General features: G+C 42.0%; 1 protein-coding gene across 2 annotated transcripts in view; it reads left to right on the forward strand.

The window, feature by feature from the left end:
* Positions 1–415: 415 nt before the first annotated feature.
* Positions 416–21,645, forward strand: part of TRIM2 (tripartite motif containing 2) — a 162,638-nt gene continuing 141,408 nt past the window's right edge. For both annotated transcript variants that reach the window (XM_073892382.1, XM_025874336.2), the window contains exon 1: positions 416–1,096. The gene's annotated coding sequence lies outside the window, so the exon portion shown is untranslated. The remainder of the gene's footprint in view (positions 1,097–21,645) is intronic.

The raw sequence follows: 21,645 nt of genomic DNA on the forward strand, positions 1-21,645 counted from the left end.
CTCGTGAATCTGAATCTGTGATTTAAAACAGGCATCCACTGACATCCTTCCTGGACCGCCTAATGCTAGGTCGCTGTTGTCAGGGCAACAGCAAGTCTGAAGGGAGAACCGGCTCTCGGAGTTTCCACGGAAACCGCTCCCCACTGAGGCAGGTGCGGCGGGCCGTGCAGCGCCGGGTAGAGCCCTCGGGGCGGGCGGGACCCCCGGGAGGCCGCGGGGCGTGGCTGGCAGGCCGTAGTGCGCCCTATATCGGTTATACATACATATATTTAAAAAGCACTACTTTCCGAGAGATATTTCACTTGCAAAAAAGAACCACTAATTCCTCCCGGCTTGATAAAATCCAGTCGCTCTCGAGGAGCTGTCAGCGTATTGGAGATGGTCCAGGTCAAGGAGGATCTGCAAAGGAGCTCCCCTAGACCGTAAGGTTCTGTTGGCCAGAATTCTCTGGAGAGGCGGGAACGTTAGTGTGAGCCACTAAAACGTGAGGAAACAGTTCGATGAGCTTCCTGCGTGCACTTCGCATGATGCCAGGATATCCTATCAATGCCCAGAAATCTAATATAAATAAGGTTGAGGTTTGCTGCGTTCCTTTACGTAAGTCCCCCTGACATTTGAGACGCAAGTTAGGTTAATTAGAAGGGCGCCCGCCTCTCGTTTTGTTTCACAAATGCTGCTGGGAAGAGTCTCAGATTTATGCTCAGAGCGAATAGGAAAGAACTGAGGTTTCTGGAGAATTCCCAGGTCAAGGCTGGCGCTCGAACCTTTCTCCTGGTCGGTCCCTGCACAGTCATCCGAGCTGCGGCATCGCTGGGGCTAAGGCAGGGTGACTGCGGTGGAACATGCGGACCTCAGGCCCCAGCCTGTCATCTGTGTGTCTCTTTATGGGGGGGGAGGGGCTGCCTGACATAGTTATTAGAGCTGGCAGCTGCGTTGGCGGCACCAAGGAGCATTTTGAGTGAGCTTGCCGAACATGAGGGGCTTTCAGCCGGCCGCCTGCTAGTCACTTCTGGCTGCCTGAGAGGCGGCTCTTAGCGCTTTGTCTTCTTGGCAGTGGCGGGGGGAGCGCGCGCAATCGCCGAAAACAACCAGAAACGTGAGTATCCGTGGCTCCGCGCGGCTCGCAGGCGGCTCGGCTCGGCTCCGAGGGCAGGCTTCCAGCCGGGTGGCCCGCACGCACAGGCAGCGAAAGGAGAGGCGGGCGCGCCGGGGATCGGGCTGTCGGGGGGCCTTGCCACGCACGTCGTCGCCACGCCTCGTCTGGAGGTGGTGCGCGCGGGCGCGGCGAGGAGGCGACAGCTCCGGCGCCTGTAGGAGGGGGCTTGAGCGCCCAGTTTCTAGCGCAGGGCTTGGGAACGGGTCCCGTGCTTTGGGGACGGATGCACAAAGAAAAGACCCTCGGGCCTAGGCAGCCCGCGTAGCCGTGTTATCTCAGGGTGTTTTTGTTTGTTTGTTTTTTGAGAAAGAAAAGATGCATTTTGGGTTTGGGTCGATACAATGAGATGAGGCCAGTGTTTTCCCGCCCGGGGAGACCTTTGTGTGCCGCGCAGTGACTGTCGCGGTGCGTCCTTGCAGAGACCCCGGGCGTGCGGGCGGTGCCGGGATGGCGGGGCGTCCGGGTTCCTTTGGGATCTCAGCGCCTTTGGGATTTCCGAGCCTCGTGGGCCTTCGGCTCTCGCTGAACCCCAAACTCAACCCTTCCCCTCCCCGCTTCACATATTGGGTTCTAACGGGGCAGACGTTTTACGGAGAACAGACATAAAACGTTAATTCTCTCTTTTCTCCTCAAACTGTGAGTGTGAAGAGGTGTGGTGTTTTTTGGATTTGTTTTGTGGTTTGTTTGTTTTTTTAAGATTTATTTATTTTGAGAGAGTGAGAATGAGAGAGAGAGAGTACATGAGAGCGGGGAGGGTCAGAGGGAGAAGCAGGCTCCTTGCTGAGCAGGGAGCCTGATGCGGGACTCGATCCCGGGACTCCAGGATCATGACGTGAGCCGAAGGCAGTCGCTTAACCAGCTGAGCCACCCAGGCACCTCTGTTGTTTGTTTTTTTCTTACCCTCTATTGCTAGAGGGAATCTTGTAGTTCAGCTCGTTTCTATATTTCTTCTCTGGATAAGATTTCCAACTTTACAGAGTTGGCATTATGCAAGGGTCGCTCCGTGGTTTATATATTTCTTAGAGAACGTTGGCTTTTCCCTAGGGGTTCCAGGGAATATTTTTACCAGAGTCCGTTGGCTCCAGAATGTCACGTTCAATGTTTCATGTGCATTTTGATGATGATCTGGTTCAGGCCCTAATGTGTGATATTGACACGCAGTCTCTGCTCTTGCTGGATCTAAAGCCTAACTGCTGCTGTCTCCAAGGCTCGGTTTCTTGAGGTGGTGTCTGTACCCAGTATCAGGGGCTGATGGCTATGGAAGGGTTTACCTTCTCCATAGGGCCAGCCAGAGCCAGAACCCATCAGATGTTGGGTGTGTGGGCAGTCAACTGCGGGCAAGCTGCTTAAGCTTTCCAGGCCTCAGTTTCTTAATCTGTAAACAGGAACAAAATACTATCTCATTGAGATAGGCTACCATTTGTGCTAGGCTTCCAATTCCATGGTACACTAAGCAGCATTTCCGTTGTAATTTGACAGTTGAGGATTAGCTTAGAAATTAGCTTAGAGGGCTGCCTGGCTGGCTTAGGACGTAAAGGATGCAACTCTTGATCTCAAGGTTGTGAGTTCAAGCCCCACGTTGGATACAGAGATAACTTAAAAAATAGAATCTTTAAAAAAGGGGGGGTGTGTGTGTGCCTGTGTGGCTCAGTTGGTTAAACGTGGGACTCTTGATCTCAGCTCAGGTCTTGATTTCAGGGGTCATGAGTTCAAGCCCCATCCTGGATGTGCAGCCTACTTAAAAAAAATTAGCTTAGAATTTGCCTAAAAACAGACCAACCAAATGATTGTAAATGAGTTTACAGGCAAAGAACTAAAGAACTAAAACTATTATGGGCATGCTTATGTCCCCTTTAATTTTACATATCAGGTTATGGCCCTGGGGAAAGGTTGATGTCTCTCTCACCTGAAAAGGAGATTTGATATTTGGTGCTTTAATTTGCCCCAAATCTTTCCATCATGGAGTGTGATTTCTCAGGTTTTTGCAATTGAGTTCCTTGTTAACAAAAACAAAAAAGTGATGATTAAGTAAAAAAAAAAAGTGTTGTGAAAAAGGAAATTAATGGGATTCTGAGATTTTAAGTATTACATTCAACCAGAAATAAATACCACTGCTGAATTCTACTCTAGTAAAATTATGGTCAGGGTTTCTAATTTTGTCCATTGTATTTTAAAAAGAATGTGGAGAGGGACACCTGTCACCCTGTTGGAGGAGCATGCAACTCTTGATCTTGGGGTTGTGAGTTCTAGCCCCACACTGGGTATAGAGGTCACTTAAAAATAAAATCTATTTAAAAATGCAGAGAAACTGGAGGAGGGGTTGAGAATGGAACCACCAAAATAACTTAATGAAGGAAAAAGAAGAGAAACTAAAAAAAAAAAAACGAAAACCTAGGGCTGTGTAAGTTGCTAGGAAAATGGAATAAGAGAAAAACAGATTTTTGTAGGTTATAATGAAAAACTCAAAAATGGTAAAACAGTGAAAGAAGCCACCGAGGAGCTTCAAGAATAATTTATCATCTGCCCTTCATGGTCTAGCCTTAGCCATTCTTAAACGTGGCTGCATGTAAGGATCCCCTGGGGACTTTAAAAACTCTTCTGTGGCTTGGGTCCCTCTCCAGGCCCCGATTCTGACTTAACTCGTCTGAATGCAAGTGTGGATATTTTGTCAGAGCTCTCTAGGTGAAACACTAGAGAGAGAAACACTGGTCGTGCCCAGGAGGGCAAAGTCCACCGCTACAGGGGCAAGCAGGGAGCATAAATGCCTGAGGCCGGCCAGGGGCTTGGTGGGGTTAACTAGGAGGGGCAGGTGTGACCCACGGATGGGTGTCAGCCAGCTTTGCCAGATCTTCTGCTTTAGCAAGGGAATCTGGAAATCTGGTTTTCAAATTGATGAATATGAACTCTCCAGATCTTTAAAGGCTAGTAACTAATTAAGAGCAGAACATTTAAAAGTACGTTGTCCTTGCCAAACAAAATACACCTGCTGAAGCTAGCCCACAGGCCCCATTAGGCAACCCTAGCCACAGACGTCTTCATTCTGAAGGAGGAGCAGGGGCTGACTAGCTGTGCTCCGAGGACCTCTTCTAGCTTCAGGGTTGTGTTTTGTTTGTTTGTTTGTTTGTTTTAAGATTTTATTCATTTACTTGACAGAGAGAGCAAGAGAGCACAAGCAGGGAGAGTGGCAGAGGGAGAAGGAGAAGCAGGCTCTCCTCTGAGCAGGGAGCTGGATGTGGGACTCCATCCCAGGACCCCGGGATCATGACCTGAGCCAAAGGCAGGTGCTTAGCTAACTGAGCCACCCAGGCGCCCTTCTAGCTTCAGTTCTGGTTTTGTTTATTCCTTTTTTTTTTTTTAAGATTTATTTATTTGTTTTAGAGAGAGAGTGCGTGACCCAGAATAGGCACAGAGGGAGAGAGAGAATCTCAAGCAGACTCCCTGCTGAGCTGGGAGCCTGACTTGGGGCTCAATCAGTCTCATGACCCTGAGATCAGGACCTGAGCTGAAATCAAAAGTTGGATGCTTAACCAACTGAGCCACCCAGGTGCCCCTGTTTATGCTTTTTTTTTAACTTAAACATTTCTTGGCCTCATTCTCTTTGAAGGCATATGTCTTCCTGGCTAAGTATCTACTCCTAAATAGATCTCTTTGGATTATTTGGATGAAGAAAAAGTTTCTAGTTCCCAAGCCTCCCTGACTTCAAGTTAAGAGGCTGGCTCCTGGAGACTGGAGTAGTGACCGTGGGCCCTAAGGTTAGGAGATAACCACTCTTACTGCTCCCTGACATTTACCACTCAGAGCTCTCTACCTCCTTCTGCTGGTCATGGAGATGGGGTGAGTGAAGATTGGGAAGCTTGATCCATTCTATGGGAGCTGGGAACTGCCTGGAAGCTGCCTTCTGGTGTCTCTTTGGTTTGGGAAAAACAAACATGCATATGAGCAGCACCACCATTGAAGCATGAGCCATATAAATGGGACTTCAAAAGTTCCCAGTTCACACATCTCTTAAGTTTTCCTCTACCTTTCCCTGAGCTACACAAGCAATGGAAAATAGTATGTCTCCAAGAGCAAAGAGGAGGCGTTCAGCACCACCTTCCAGAGGTAGAAAAAATTCAGACCTAAACATGTGATTCCACTGGATTCTCCCTGCCTCTTCCCACTGGGTTAGGGCTACTGTTTTGTTTGGATGCTGGAGGCCGGGGGTGAAGTAGATGCAGTGCTGCCTGGCTTGACAAAGCTGTTTTGAACAAAGTTGGCTTCTGCTCATCCGCACTGGGGTAAATGCTCATGTGCTCTGTGCTGAGTCCCTGCCGCCTTGCATGCATGGGTCTCTGATCAGTTTGGAAGGCTCTCAGTGCCTCACCATTGGGAAGAGAGGGAGGTACCACCCTGGTCTTAGCCCTACAGAGAGGGAAGAGCCAGAGAGACACAGGTGTCCTGCCTTCCTGCATCTAAATGAAATCAGCATTCTTTAGCACCTGCCTGTTTCCCAGAGAAAAGGAAAGGAAATAGGTGTTTCCTTGGCTTCTGGTTGCCAAACCCAGAAATGTGTTTCTTGGAGGAGCAAAGCTGCATCAACCCTGATATTGAGCTGCCCAGGCTACAGGTGGAACCAAGGTGCTCTCCTCTGGCATAATCTCCCGCTCTGCCAGTGAGTGCAGGAAAAAAAGGGGTTGATTCTTGTACTGGATTCCTAGATGAACGCATTTCACTTCATCAGCTCTTGCCTCCAGCTGGAAACCAGCTTCCAAGGACCAGGATGTATGATGGGGTGCCATGAGGTCCGTTTGAGGATCTGACAGTGTAGCCTCAGGACTATGGCTCAAGAAAGGGCTGTACATAAGATCCCTCCTACTCCATACTCCTTTTAGTCAAGGGACCAACCTGTGAAGTGTACTTTGGGATCAGCCTGACGATGTCTCTCTTCCTCCTGTGGCCCAGGCTGCTTGTTAAATACATCAATTGCCTTGCCCCAGAACCTGGAACTAGTTCTGCCCATTTCTGGCTTGATAATGATAGGTTGCCTATGGCAAGTCCTGGCCAATGGACTTGTCCACCAGGCCTCACACAAGCAGCTGGTCTTTTTCCTTGAGGTAGTTCCTCTGGTTGCCTCTCCATTCTAGAACTTACCTGTTGGCTCCTCCTTTTTGGCAAGTTTGCTCTTAATGGAAGATCCACTTAAGTGTGTCCAGGAACAAAAAAACAAAAAAAAGGTAAAACACACCAGTCTGAGTTTTTGAACTTTGTGTTGGTTGTAGAAAAATTGGTGAAGGGAAAATTTGATACTGTTGGCTAAAATGCAAGAGTATACTCATGACTATTCATCTCTGTCCTGCATGATTAAAGACTCTTCTTATAGGAGATTGTTAGAAGGTAGAGCAGTGTCAGGAAAGTATCCTCCAGGCTGAGAAGGCACTTTAAGACCGAAAAACAAAGCAAGCCACACCACAGAATTTACACAAAATTTTATTCAGGGTAACTTAGTGACAGGGGGATTGGGCAGGTCGTAGATGATCCAGGCAGTAAGCAACCATCCTCTGCCTCTAGTCTCCACCAAGCCCCCAGCTTTTATAGGGCAAAGGACATGGTGGTGGCACCATCTGGCACCAGAGGATCTCTATTAGGTACCTGAAGTGGGGACTTCTGTGCGATAGTCGTCTCTGCTAGTTACCTAAAGTGATGCCTTGTGTGCACCACTTCAGGGATGATCGAAACAAGCTTTCCCACATTCCAGTCAGGTCATACATTAACCTCCAAAGGGCCTGGAACGTGTAGCCTCAAGGGAGGTCTTGGTGTGGGCATGAACAGGATGGAGGGCCAAAGATGGAGTCAGTGTTGTTAGCACTCCTACAGAGATGAGTAAGAATATTAGTAAAGCTCAGTTATGTAATACTATGAACTGTAATTGGTTATAAAAAGTAATTCCATTCAAAGTTTTATTTTTTATTTTAAAGTAGATTATTATCATCATATAGTAGCAAGCTAAGAAGTAAATTATTCTTTTAATGTGTAGTTATATACAGTGCCACAAAGTGCTCAAAAATTGCAATGGAAATTTTAAATTAAAACTACTAAATAATTACTGTTTTCCCCACTGAGTATAAAAATGAGGAAGTGTATGACAATTTCTGAAGTTAGCTCTTGCCAGCATGTTTAGAAGAAAAGATTACACACACACACACACACACACACACACACACACACACACACACACACACAGAGATAAAGAATGTAACAAAGCATTAGCTAAAGTGGTAGCCTAAATCATCAGATGATGGACCAAGCCACACAGGTACTCTGTTCTCTACCAATGCCACAAAGGGGGACACTGATGTTTGCAGGTATAGTTAGGGGACTCTAGGGTGGCTCCTGAGCTTTGAGAGAGGGTCTAGAACTGGAAAGGTAAGCAGAGGTGGAGGCATTTGTCACCTAAAGGCAAACAGTTTATGCAGGGGCTTGAAAGGCTGAATGAGCAGGATTTGGCTCTCACTTTGGATAGTTAACGGGGAGAAAGAAGAGAGGCCTTCTTTCTGGAGTCAGATGATTGGGATTTGTATCCAAAGGTATGTGACCTTGAGCGTTTTGCTGTAACATGCAAAGTCTCTGTTTCCTCATCTGTAAATGGGGACAACCATTGCATTATTTAAAAAAAAAAGAATGGATGTCAAGGGTCCAGCATGGCTCATGGCACACAGGTGATTGACCTGTGATGAGTATTGTTATCCAGACAGTGATATAAGATGGGACTTTACCTGACTTTAATATCAGAATAGACTTTAAACTTGCTCCCATGACAATATGGAGCCACCATAGAATCTTTAGGAAGTGAAAGCTTTCTTGTACCACTTATACAAAAACTCAATGCGTATTTACAAATTCCTGCATGACCATTTGAATCTCTGCTTGGATTTTGTCTTCTCTCTTGCATCCATAATTCAAACTTTAATACTATAATTTCAAATTAGTCAGGATTTAAGTATATTCCCTTAAATCTGTCAGAAGACAATCTCCCAAGATGGTTGGCGGGAAACCCTGTCATCCCTGGTCAGCATCACATTGACTTCCAGTCTTTCTGGGGAACTATGAGTAGCTCTGAGTATAATAATGTAGTAAGTTGTGACAGCCAGTTACTACTATTGCAGATGAACTTTGTGGAACTTCAATACTCAACATTTTTATTGTATAAGATTACCTAACTTCCACTAGTATCATATTCTTCTCAGACATGTCTTCACAACTCATTATTTTGAGCTATTTTAAGGAAAAGTTACAACTTTACTGCCTCTCTGGTTTGACAACGAGTAATATGTTTCCACACTGTATCTCTATTTTACAACTTTCCAGAACTGTTGAGGGCAATTTTTAGAATATGAGTCAGTTGCAACCTTCCCACTGTGGTTTTGAAACATCTTTTTTATGACCCTGCTGACTGAAATATTTCTCTGAAATTACTCTCTCCACTCTTCCCCTCCCTCCTTTCCTTAATTCCTTTGTCTTTGTTAAGCATAATCATTGAGAAGAATAAGCTGCGTTATCTGACACTCACCGCCTCATCGAGGTTCTAGGAATAAGCATTTCTGAGATAGTCCAGCAAAAATCACTGATCTCATCAGTTTCCCCAGAGGAACACAAAGTAGTCTTGTGAGTTAGTATTAAGATATTTAGAAGATGATTGTTTTTCTGGCTTCATCTTATAAAAGGGTTTGCAGAGGTTGAGGACTAGCTCTCTGCCTTACAAACAATAACAATTTCAGTTTTCTGTTCTTTCTGTTACATTGATGTTTCCCCAGGAAGGAGAGGGAGGCTAGGTATGATCATCTTGCCAATGTGAATTAACTCTTCATTGGCCACACTTTTTGGACTTCCATTTACCATCCATTCTCTAGGATTCTCTAGGATTCTGAGTAACAAAGATTTTGTTGTACTTTGAACTAAAATAGGTCCTTTGTTCTAAAGGTGCAATACAAATTTTTGAAATGGGGACTGTAATCCTTCTTTTATAAAAAAACACTTTGTAAGCAAATGTTTATAACCAACCCCTACTGCTCTTATAAGCACGGAGGCGAATCAAAGATGCACCAATGGTCTGTGTTAAAAATCACCTCTGCTGCTGGGGCACCTGGGTGGCTCAGTTGGTTAAGGGTCCACCTTTGGCTCAGGTCAAGATCCCAGGTTCCTGGGATGGAGCCTACATCCTCAGGCTCCCTGCTCAGCGGGGCGTCTCCTTCTTCCCCTCCCTCTGCCCCTCCCCCGCTGGTGTTCTCTCTCTAGCTCTCACTCTCTCAAATAAATGAATAAAATCTTTAAAAAAAATTTTTTTTAAAGTAACCTCTGCTGATTGAACGTGTGTACCAGATGGCAGGCCCCATCCTTGTCATCATGTATGCACCGTCCCGTTCAGTCCTAACAGGAATCCTGCGACAAGGTATTTTTGTCCTCATTTTAGAGGTGAGAAAAGCAAAGCTGACAGGTTGGATAAATTCTCCAAGGTCACTGGCTACTAAGAAGTATGTGCAGGAGTTTGCCTCAGACCTGTCTGACTTTAAAGCCATTGCTCTTTCCAGTATACTCTACATATCATATGATGCACAGCAGCATCCCTTGGAATATTCTGTTGCCCATTTTGGGTTTTATTTGAGCTCCCTACTTAGTGAATGGTTCATGCTCAAAGAACTCTCACAGACAAGACAAGTACACTTACTAGTTTTCTTGGTATTGTCTAGCTCTCACAAACCAACCACTTATAAGGGAGGTCGGACAAATTTCCCTGATGACTGAATACTGGGCAGTGTTCCAAGGTATACAGTATGTCTAAGACCCACAGAAAAGCATAAGTGAGGGTTACTCCATGGACCATTAGCAAATACATGCACTGACCCCCTTCTTAGGGGGTGGAAATTTATGGTATTTCACTGGAAACCTTCATCCTCTAGAAAAAAAAAACGGATAATGCAAGACTGGAAAAACCCAAGTGCTTAAGCAAACTTGGTCAGACTCTAATCATGAATAAGCCCAAAGAAGCCTAAAGCTCCTAAATGAAATCCCGGTGCACATTGTGTTTGTATGGGGCCAACTTTGCCAACGTACTCTCAGGAGAAACTATTTGTTGTTTACATTATTGTCAAATTCCTGAATCTTCAAGGGTAAGGACCATAGTTTTAACTTTGTATCCTGGCATTTAGCTTACTGCCCGGCATGTAGTACGTATTATGTAAATATTTGTTTGAATGAATGTATTGGTCAAGGTTTTTCCGAGAAACAGAACGTATTGGGTATGTATTATTATTATTATTTTTTAAAGATTTTATTTATTTATTTGACAGAGAAAGCAAGAGAGCACAATCAGGGGGAGCAGCAGGCAGAGGGGGAGGGAGAAGCAGGCTCCCCGCTGAGCAGGGAGCCTGACACGCGCCTGATCCCAAGACCCCAAGGTCATGATCTGAGCCAAAGGAAGAGGTTAACAGACTGAGCCACCCAGGAGCCCCTGTATTATTATTATTATTATTATTATTATTATTATTATTAGGATTTGGCTTGCATGATTATGGAGGTTGACAAGTCCAATCTGTAGGATGGGACATCAGGCTAGAGACCAAGGGAGAGCCCATTTTCCAGTTCAAAAGCCATTAGGCAGGAAGAGCCAATGTTGTAGGTGAAGTCCAAAGGCAATCTGCTGGTGAATTCTCTCTTATTCAGGAGAGGGGCCATCTTTTCATTCTATTCAGTCTTCCAACTGGTTGGATGAAGTCCACTCACATTGTGGAAGGCAATCTGCTTTATTCTACCAATTAAATCATTAATCTCATCCAAAAATAACTCTGCAGAAACACCCAGAATAATGTTTGACCGGATATCTGGGCACACTGTGGCTCTGTCAAGTTGACATACAAAATTATCCATCACAGTAAGTGGGTGAGTAAATGACAAACAGCAATGTCTGAACTGTGGCAGAGCAAGTGGTATGGGGGGCATCGGTCTTTACCATTGCAGGCTTCCGTTGAAATGACATCTTGCTAATAAGAAGACATCTTCTTTCCCATCGAGGCAGCCCCAGTAGACTACAAAGATTGAGACCATGATGCTGTTCCAGGTGGATCTTCCTTTGGTCACTGGTGCCCAAGTGATCAAATGAATTAAAGAAAGGGGTTGAGACATGTACCATGATCTCCAGAATCGAGGGATGACAGGGAACTCTATAAGAGGTAAGATGTTTTTGGTGGTGGAATCCTATTATCTAGTGCAATTACCTAGTTTTTCTAAGCACTTAGAGTAAAAATAAACTTTATGCTGCCCGAGTGTATGTAGCCATATTTAAGACGAATTTGTTTCATTGATTTCATGCAATTAGGTGGTTCTGGTAAATTTCTAAAACTTGTAGATCATTGATTCTCTAAAATTATAACTCATGTTACATAGTCTGAGATCAGTTTTCTAGAATGACACTTTAGAACATGTGCTACAAAATAAAGAAGGCTAGGAAACATGCCCCTGTTTTGTGATTTAAGTTGTATTTCTTGTTGTTATGTACTTAAATACTGTACATTTTTAGACAAAAAGCGGGGGGAAAAGGGTTACTACTTCTTTCACCTCACTTAGTTTACCTCTCCAGTTAAACTAGCTTCTCCCCGAAAAGTATTCTCATATTCTGATGGTGCTTTAACCTTCTGTTTATATAACTAAATACATGGACTTAATTTTTAAAATAGAATAGAAATATTAAAAGCTTACATCTCAATTCAGCTCTCACCTCTCTACCCCCCATTCTCTACTCCTCCTCCCTGAAGACGGCACCTTCCAGCATTCTTAGCCCTTCTTCTATTTGCTGTTTCGTGTTTCTAAAAATTATCCTCTTTCTGCTATTTCTTTTTAATTATTTTTATTCAAAATGGTAATATATTTACGTAGACCAAAATTTAAAAGAAAAAAGGGATAAAAACAGTGAAAAGTCTCCTTCTCACCCTGGTCCCCAGCCTCCCTCCTTCCATCTCTGGAGGCAACCAAGTCCAGTCTGTAGGGTGGGACCTCCACCCGCTCTCATTTATCCTCCCTGAGATTTCCTGGCATATACATACACTACTATTTACTGACCAATTTCAAGTATTAGCTATCGACTCTCAATCACAGTAGATGAAAATTTCTCTTTTTCTCCTAACACTCTATTTTCTCTTTCCTTCCCCACAACTTATAGTACAAGTCTTGATTAAATCACTACCTACATTATTATGACTATATAAATATTGTCACTGCGGAGCCAAGTAGTTTACTATAATTATGTTTCCTTTAATATACTGCATTTTGTTTTACCCAGAGCTAATGATCACTTCATTTTTTGCGTTAGCTTTTCTATGGACCTCTTGTCAATATTTTTTCAAATGCTCCAGGAGATAGGTCACATGGTTATTAGTCATTTCTTTCATTAAAAAAATTCCAAACATTTTTATTGGTTCTACTTTCCTCCCCTCTGAGATTTTCCTGTCTTATGCCTCTGTTCTATTCCAATTTGGATGGTTTATTTCCGCTTCCAGTATGCTATTGTTTTGGGACTCATTTTTGTCATCCTTCTGTGTTGGATTCTTTTTTCTTGGATCCCATAGTATGTTTATTTCTTGTTTAATTCTGTTTTTCTAAAATACATCCTCTGGTAGTTTTTTTTTTTTAAAGGGCATATGCAAGGTAATTTTTGAGTCCTCAGATATCTGAAAATGTCTTTATTCTAGCACACACTTCATAATTTGGCTAGGTGTAGAATGCCCAGATGAAAATCATTTTTCCTCAGAATTCTGAAAGCTCCTCCAAGGCCTTCTAGTCCCTATTATTGCCGCTGAGAAGTCCTTTGCCATTTCCTTTCTGTTTCTTTCAATATTTTTTTTAAAGATTTTATTTATTTATTTGAGAGACAGAGAGAATGAGAGAGAAAGCACATGAGATGGGGGGGAGGGTCAGAGGGAGAAGCAGACTCCCCGCTGAGCAGGGAGCCCGATGCGGGACTCGATCCAGGGACTCCAGGATCATGACCTGAGCCGAAGGCAGTCGCCTAACCAACTGAGCCACCCAGGCGCCCTCTTTCAATATTTTTTATACCAATGTATTATGATATCTCATAGTGATTTGCCATGAATTGTTTTTTCATTAATCATTTTGGTCACTTAGCCCTTCTTTTTAAAAATTTTTTATTTAAATTCAATTTAGTTAACATATAATGTATTATTAGTTTCAGGGGTAGAATTTAGTGATTCATCAGTTGCATATAACACACAGTGCTCACTACATCAAGTGCCCTCCTTCATACCCACCACCCAGCTACCCCATCCCCCCACCCACCTCCCCTCCAGCAGCCCTCAGTTTGTTTCCTAGAGTTAAGAGTCTCTTATGGTTTGTCTCCCTCTCTGATTTCGTCTTATTTTATTTTTCCTTCCCTTCCCCTGTGTTCATCTGTTTTGTTTCTTAATTTCCACATATGAATGAAATCATATCACTTAGCCCTTCTTAATATGGAAACTCATGTTTTTCTTTCTGGGAAAATGCACTTTTCACTTTGCTCATTTCTTCCCCTGTATTTCTTTTTCTTTTCTGGAACCCTAGGTAGCTAAACATTATACCACTTGAATTGATCTAATTTTCTTATCTTTTATGCTATTGAGATCTTCTGTTTTCAAATTTGTAATTTCTAAGGTGTCATTTCTGTTCTTTTATTTTTCTTAAATATCCTGTAGTTTCATGAATGTTATTTTTTGGGGGGGGGCAGGGCTCTGAAGATATTAAATACAGGGGATTTTTAAAAACATTTCTTCTAGTCCTTGTATTGTTTCTGTGGCCTCTGAGTTTCTTTTTTCTGCTTGTTTGTTTCAGACTTCTCTTCTCTCGAATGTCTGATGATCTTTGCCCACATACTTGAATGAGGCTCTAAAATGTGGGATTGCTGTCTTTGTGTGATTGGTGGTTATGGCAATTGGTGGACCTTCTTTGAAGAATGATCTGGCAGTAAGCCAGGTTTTCTTTGGGAGACCCAGAAGGTAGTGTTGGGTGAATTTCTCTTTCATGGTAACATTTAGTTTTTTTAAGACTAAGACGTCTCCTAAGAATACTTCTGCTTTGGATAAATAAAATTGAGCTCCACCATTCTGTAAACATGAAAGGAAAGAGAGTCTGGAATGCCTAACATTTAGTATACAGACTCACTTTATTCTTTAGCTTTCAGTTTGGTGTGCTTCAACCTCCCAGGAGTCTTAGATTAAAATTCTTCTCTTGAGTAGAGGCTGTTAGTTTTCAAATCTTTCTTACCTAACCACAGAGCTCTATGTGTGTTGTGGAATCAGTTATATAGTAATATCAAGAATTTGGACTCTGCACCTAGAGTGTTTGGGTTCAAATCTTGGCTCCACTAATTACCAGCTGTCTGACCTCTCTCAAGTTCCCTAAGCCCTGTAGTTGGTGACTTCATGCTAAAGGTGAATGGTACAATGCCCAGGGAGGAAAAGAGCCCATAATTTGGATTTCATTTCTCTTTAGTCTGGACTATTTTATCTTTTTTTAAAAAAGATTTTATTTTTAAGTAATCTCTATAACCAACATGGGGCTTGAACTTACAACCCTGAGATCAAGAGTCGCATGCTCCACTGACTGAGTCAGCCAGGAGTCCCTGGGCTATTTTGTATTTTTAAAATGCTTTCTTTTATAACACACAAACCAATGAAAGCACAAAGGAATACAATTGCACACATGATCTTTCTGCAAAGATGGCATGGAGTTTTCCACTGAAGTATTTCATTGTTCACAGAATTTGGCAATAAGGAAAGGAAAAAGTCTCTAAACAAATAGCCCGTTGAAAACCATACCATGACATGAGGATGATGCAATGCAAATGGCAACATGGAAAGAAATCCTCAATGAAAATTTTGTGTTACAAAAGGATCAAAAGCTGTCAAAAAAATGACAAAGAAACAATGTTTGTTTTGAAGTCTTATTCAGATTTCATGTTTGACTTTACCCTTGGAGTTTTTAATGAGTTGTTTTTCCTTCACCACCATACTTAAAATCAGCATGGTGGATTTCTCAGCTCCTGAATTCCCTTTGCCTCTGGGATAAGTATAAGACTATGGAGTGCAGAGAACCCTCCACCTCCCATAGTAAGAGTGGAAGAAGGGAAGCAGCTGTTGAGAGAAAAGTGCAGGAGAGAAGAGATGTAAAGACTTCAGTCAAACCTTCATAAATGACACAATTTAGGGAGGAGACAGGGCGAGGATTCTGTCCCCCAGGGAGCCTAGGCTTGCTGGGGTTGTTGAACGTGGTCCTAAGTCCCTCTACCCAGAATTTCTCTTCTGCAGATTTTCTGGCTCAGAAGCATAGAAAACGAGAAAATATGTGTTTGAATAACATGAAATATAAAGATATGTACTTTCCAAGGCTCATTTGCCAATTTCCTTGTCATTTACTTAATTCTTGATTTATCTGTGGTGATAAAAAAAAAAAAAACAGGGAGAATATAGCCAGCTACTTATATGTAAAGAAAACATTTTAAATAGGAAAAATGTGCACAGGTGTATGTACAAGGATTTTTTTTTTGCATTTGCAATATTAATTTGCCCACAGTAGGGGACTGGTTAAATAAATTGTGCTACATCCATAAAATAACATGCTATGCAAATACACACCAAGAAATGGGCTTATAGAGCTAAACATTTCCACAAGGAGAATTATCCATGATATGTTATTGGTAGTAAGCTAAGGAAATTATAAATTACTGTGAATTATTTTGTTTTAGTAAGCACTTTTTAAAAAAAGATTTATTTATTTATTTTAGAGCAAGAGCGGGGGGAGGGGCAGAGGGAGAGAGAGCATCTCAAGCAGACTCCCCACGGAGCTCGGAGTCGTATGTGGGACTCAGTCTCACCACCCCAAGATCATGACCTGAGCCAAAATCAAGAGTGAGACATTCAACTGGCTGAGCCACCCAAGCACCCTTTAATAAGCACTGTTTTTATATGTTTGTTTAGAAAATCACCTGGCATGATGCTAAACTGTTAAGGAACCATTTCTATGTGGTAGGAAAAGAGATATAATTGAATTTTTGCAAAGAACATTTATTGCTTTTGAAACTAGAAAAAAATGTATACAGCTATAAAAAGTGACCAAAGGCAGGCAGCAGGATGCACGAAGTTAGAAGAAAATGACCTTAATACACACATGTTGGATAATCATGATCAATTGACTGACGTTAAAACTATAGACTTCCCTTGAAATAACTCAAAATGTTAATTTTTTTTAAAGATTTTATTTATTTATTCGAGAGAGAGAGAATGAGAGAGAGAGAGCATGAGAGGGAAGAGGGTCAGAGGGAGAAGCAGACTCCCTGCTCAGCAGGGAGCCCGATGTGGGACTCGATCCAGGGACTGCAGGATCATGACCTGAGCCGAAGGCAGTCGCTTAACCAACTGAGCCACCCAGGCGCCCTCAAAATGTTAATTTTTTACTTTCTTAGATGAAACCAGTTTAATAGGCTTAAAGATAAAAAATCATGTCTTAAATTAGAAAGCGTAGTAGTAGGTATACAGTGGTTGATTTAATGACACCGTTAAAAGCTCTTTAAAATACATTCTCAAAGTGTTGATTTTTTCCAGCTGTAATCTAGCACTTATTTAAAATTCTTTGAAGATTTTCATTTGATAAGAATTCTGTAGTAGTGGAGGTGACTTGTTCTCTTCAAGAAATCAATCTATACTGAAGAGCAGAGAAGTTGCTATTCATGACATAGTTGAGACCAAATTTTCAGGCAGATTCTTGAAAGCAATGTATTGTTGTGACTGGCATGCTTCAGAAAATGCAGACCCACACACCATGCTTTAATGTACAGATTGAACATATCTTGTTTGCTTTACTTAATTATACCTACACTTGTCGTATAGGAGGCAACAGTCTAAGTTATTGGATTATACAAAGAAAAACTGTAATATGCCCTGCTTTTTGTATTCTACATTGATGTATGAATTTTGATTTAATTTTTCTTGACCATTGGAGGTAGTATTTTTTTTTACCTGTCATTTCTCTGGTGTGATTCAAGTTTTATAAATGTATACAAATATATATGTCTCTGTATAGTGTATATATGAGTGTAGATGTATTTATAGGATGTTTTACCCAAAAAGATATCCCCAAACCACAGCATTTATAAAGATTTTTATATTGATGAAGATTCTCCATCATTCTTCACCATAACATTGTCAGAAGTGCCAACTTTGTGAAATGTTTCTCCAATTTTCCAGACCGTCTATAATTGGAATGTATTTGAATTTTTTTTTTTTTAATTTTATTTATTTAAGAGACAGAGAGAATGAGAGAGAAAGCACATGAGATGGGGGGAGGGTCAGAGGGAGAAGCAGACTCCCTGGTGAGCAGGGAGCCCGATGCGGGACTCGATCCCGGGACTCCAGGATCATGACCTGAGCCGAAGGCAGTCGCTTAACCAACTGAGCCACCCAGGCGCCCTGTATTTGAATTTTTGACTTCTCGATGTCTATGCCTGGCATCTGTCCATGCCTAAATATGGTGCAGGGAAAACATGTACATTTCCCTCTGCAGCACAGTACTTAGCACGAGTGAGGGGTGTGTCATTCGATAATGGCATCCACAGAGGCAGGCATATTCTGGCTTCATCTGCATCTACAAAACAGATGTGTGCTTGTGTCCCTGCCCATGGAAGCATTAATGGCACCTGCAGCTGGGATGTGTGGATGGTTCATTTCAATCCGCTGCATAGCAAAGTACATGCTGAAGTGAATGGCCCAATTGTTGGAGTTAACAGTGCTAGAGTTGCATTTAGAGAAGAGGGCAGAAGGGGAGGAGGGGAGGAGGAGGGATATAATAAATAAGGCAAGGGAGGCTTAGAAGAGGTGGCATGCCCACAGTCTCCTGGTTAGCATGCGGTGTAGCCAGCTTTAGGTTAGAGGCTGTCAATTACAGATCGGCATATCCACTCTCTGAGAAGGGACAAGGTTTTTTCTCCATGTTCAAGTGGCCAAATGTCAGCCATTATAGATACTAACCCTGTACATATTTGATATTTGATTGTGTCTTATGTATTCTGTACCTCTCACAGTTCCTGACGCAATGCTTTTAACATAGCAGAGTTTCTTTATTTTTTTTTTAAAGATTTATTTATTTGAGAGAGAGAGAGAGAGAGCACAAGAGGGGAGAGGGGCAGAGGGAGGAAAAGACTCCCCACCGAAGGGGGAACCCAATGCGCGGCTTGATCCCAGGACCCCAGGATCATGACCTGAGCTAAAGGCAGACGCCTAACTGTCTGAGCCACCCAGGCGCCCCACATAGCAGAGTTTCAATAAATATGCATTTAATTAACTAATAGAAAAAAGATGGTAATTCCTAGTTCAAGGTTTAGAGATTGTGAATTCGGTGACTTTTAAAATGTTTTTTCTTTTGGAAGATTTCAAAATTACCCAAAAGTAGAAAGAAGAGTATAATAAGCCTCCATGAATCCAAAGCCAGTGTCAACAATTATCAACCTTTTGCATCCCTCCTCCCCACAACTTTTTGCTGTTTTATTTTTTGCTGATATATTTTATTTATTTATTTTATTTATTTTAATTAATTAATTAATTTACTTATTTTTATGTAGTGTTCCATGATTCATTGTTTGCATATAACACCCAGTGCTCCATGCAATACGTGCCCTCCTTAATACCCATCACCAGGCTAACCCATCCCCCCACCCCCCTCCCCCTACAACCCTCAGTTTGTTTCTCAGAGTCCATAGTCTCTCATGGTTCGTCTTCCCCTCCGATGTCCCCCCCTTCATTAGCACTCACCATAGCACATACCCTCCCCAATGTCTATCACCCAGCCACCCTATCCCTCCCAACCCCCACCACTCCAGCAACCCTCAGTTTGTTTCCTGAGATTAAGAATTCCTCATATCAGTGAGGACATATGATACATGTCTTTCTCTGATTGACTTATTTCGCTTAGCATAATAATACCCTCTAGTTCCATCCACGTCATTGCAAATGGCAAGATTTCATTGTTTGATGGCTGCATAATATTCCATTGTGTATATATACCACATCTTCTTTATCCATTCATCTGTTGATGGACATCTAGGCTCTTTCCATAGTTTGGCTATTGTGGACATTGCTGCTGTAAACGTCGGGGTGCACCTGCCCCTTTGGATCACTACATTTGTATCTTTGGGGTAAATACCCAGTAGTGCAATTGCTGAGTCATAGGGTAGCTCTATTTTCAACTTTTTGAGGAACCTCCATGCTGTTTTCCAGAGTGGCTGCACCAGCTTGCATTCCCACCAACAGTGTAGGAGGGTTCCCCTTTCTCTGCATCCTCGCCAACATCTGTCGTTTCCTGACTTGTTAATTTTAGCCATTCTGACTGGTGTGAGGTGGTATCTCATTGAGGTTTTGATTTGGATTTCCCTGATGCTGAGTGATGTTGAGCACTTTTTCATGTGTCTGTTGGCCATTTGGATGTCTTCTTTGCAAAAATGTCTGTTCATGTCTTCTGCCCATTTCTTGATTGGATTACTTGTTCTTTGGGTGTTGAGTTTGATAAGTTCTTTATAGATTTTGGATACCAGCCCTTTATCTGATATGTCATTTGCAAATATCTTCTTCCATTCTGTCGGTTGTCTTTTGGTTTTGTGGACTGTTTCCTTTGCTGTGCAAAAGACTTTTATCTTGATGAAATCCCAATAGTTCCTTTTTGTCCTTGCTTCCCTTGCCTTTGGCGATGTTTCTATGAAGAAGTTGCTGCAGCTGACGTCAAAGAGGTTGCTGCCTGTGTTCTCCTCTAGGATTTTGATGGATTCCTGTCTCACATTGAGGTCTTTCTTCCATTTTGAGTCTATTTTTGTGTGCGGTGTAAGGAAATGGTCCAGTTTCATTCTGCTGCACGTGGCTGTCCAATTTTCCCAACACCATTTGTTGAAGAGACTCTTTTTTCCATTGGACATTCTTTCCTGCTTTGTCAAAGATGAGTTGACCATAGAATTGAGGGTCCATTTCTGGGCTCTCTATTCTGTTCCATTGATCTCTGTGTCTGTTTTTGTGCCAGTACCATACTGTCTTGATGATGACAGCTTTGTAATAGAGCTGGAAGTCCGGAATTGTGACGCCGCCAGCTTTGCTTTTCTTTTCCAACATTCCTCTGGCTATTTGGGGTCTTTTCTGGTTCCATATAAATTTTAGGATTATTTATTCCATTTCTTTGAAAAAAGTGGATGGTATTTTGATAGGGATTGCATTAAATGTGTAGATTGCTCTAGGTAGCATTGACATCTTCACAATATTCATTCTTCCAATCCGTGAGCATGGAACGTTTTTCCATTTCTTTGTGTCTTCCTCAATTTCTTTCATGAGTATTCTAGTCTTCTGAGTACAGATTCTTTGTCTGTTTGGTTAGATTTATTCCTAGGTATCTTATGGTTTTGGGTGCGATTGTAAATGGGATTGACTCCTTAATTGTTCTTTCTTCAGTCTTGGTGTACAGAAATGCAACTGATTTCTGTGCATTGATTTTATATCCTGCCACTTTACTGAATTCCTGTATGAGTTCTAGCAGTTTTGGGTTGGAGTCTTTTGGGTTTTCCACATAAACTACCATATCATCTGCAAAGAGTGAGAGTTTGACTTCTTTGCCCATTTGGATGCCTTTTATTTCTTTTTGTTGTCTGATTGCTGTGACTAGGACTTCTAGTACTATGTTGAATAGCAGTGGTGATAGTGGACATCCCTGCCATGTTCCTGACCTTAGGGGGAAAGCTCTCAGTTTTTCCCCGTCGAGAATGATATTCACTGTGGGTTTTCCATAGATGGCTTTTATGATATTGAGGTATGTACCCTCTATCCCTACACTCTGAAGAATTTTAATCAAGAAAGGATACTGTACTTTGTCAAGTGCTTTTTCTGCATCTATTGAGAGGATCATATGGTTCTTGTTCTTTCTTTTATTAATGTATTGTATCACATTGATTGATTTGCAGATGTTGAATCAACCTTGCAGCCCAGGAATATGCTGATATATTTTAAAGTGAATCCCAGATATGCCATTACACCTATAAATACTCTGGTATGGATAAGTAACAGACAAGGACTTTTAATAAAAATCAAAAGCATAACCACCATACAATTATCATACCTAACAATATTAATAGTAATTTTTAAATATCATCTAATATCTCGTCCATATTCAAATTGATTGTCTCAAAGCCATCTTTTGATGGTATGTGGAATCAGAATGGAAATTATGTGCACTTTGCATTTGGTTTTTATGTCTCTTGTATTTTTTTCTCTATAGTCCCACTCGCCCCTGTTTTTATAGTGATTAACTTTCTTTTTCTTCCCTTTCTTTTCTTTGTCCCTCCCTCCCTCCCTCCTTTCTTTCTTTTTCCTCTTTCTTTCTTTCTTTCTTTCTCTTTTTTTCTTTCTTTCTTTCTTTCTTTCTTTCTTTCTTTCTTTCTTTCTTTCTTT

The sequence above is a fragment of the Callorhinus ursinus genome, unplaced genomic scaffold, assembly GCF_003265705.2.
Source record: "Callorhinus ursinus isolate GAN/ISIS: 27379988/994484 unplaced genomic scaffold, GSC_fseal_2.0 scaffold4, whole genome shotgun sequence".
In the NCBI taxonomy this organism is placed as follows: Eukaryota; Metazoa; Chordata; class Mammalia; order Carnivora; family Otariidae; genus Callorhinus; species Callorhinus ursinus.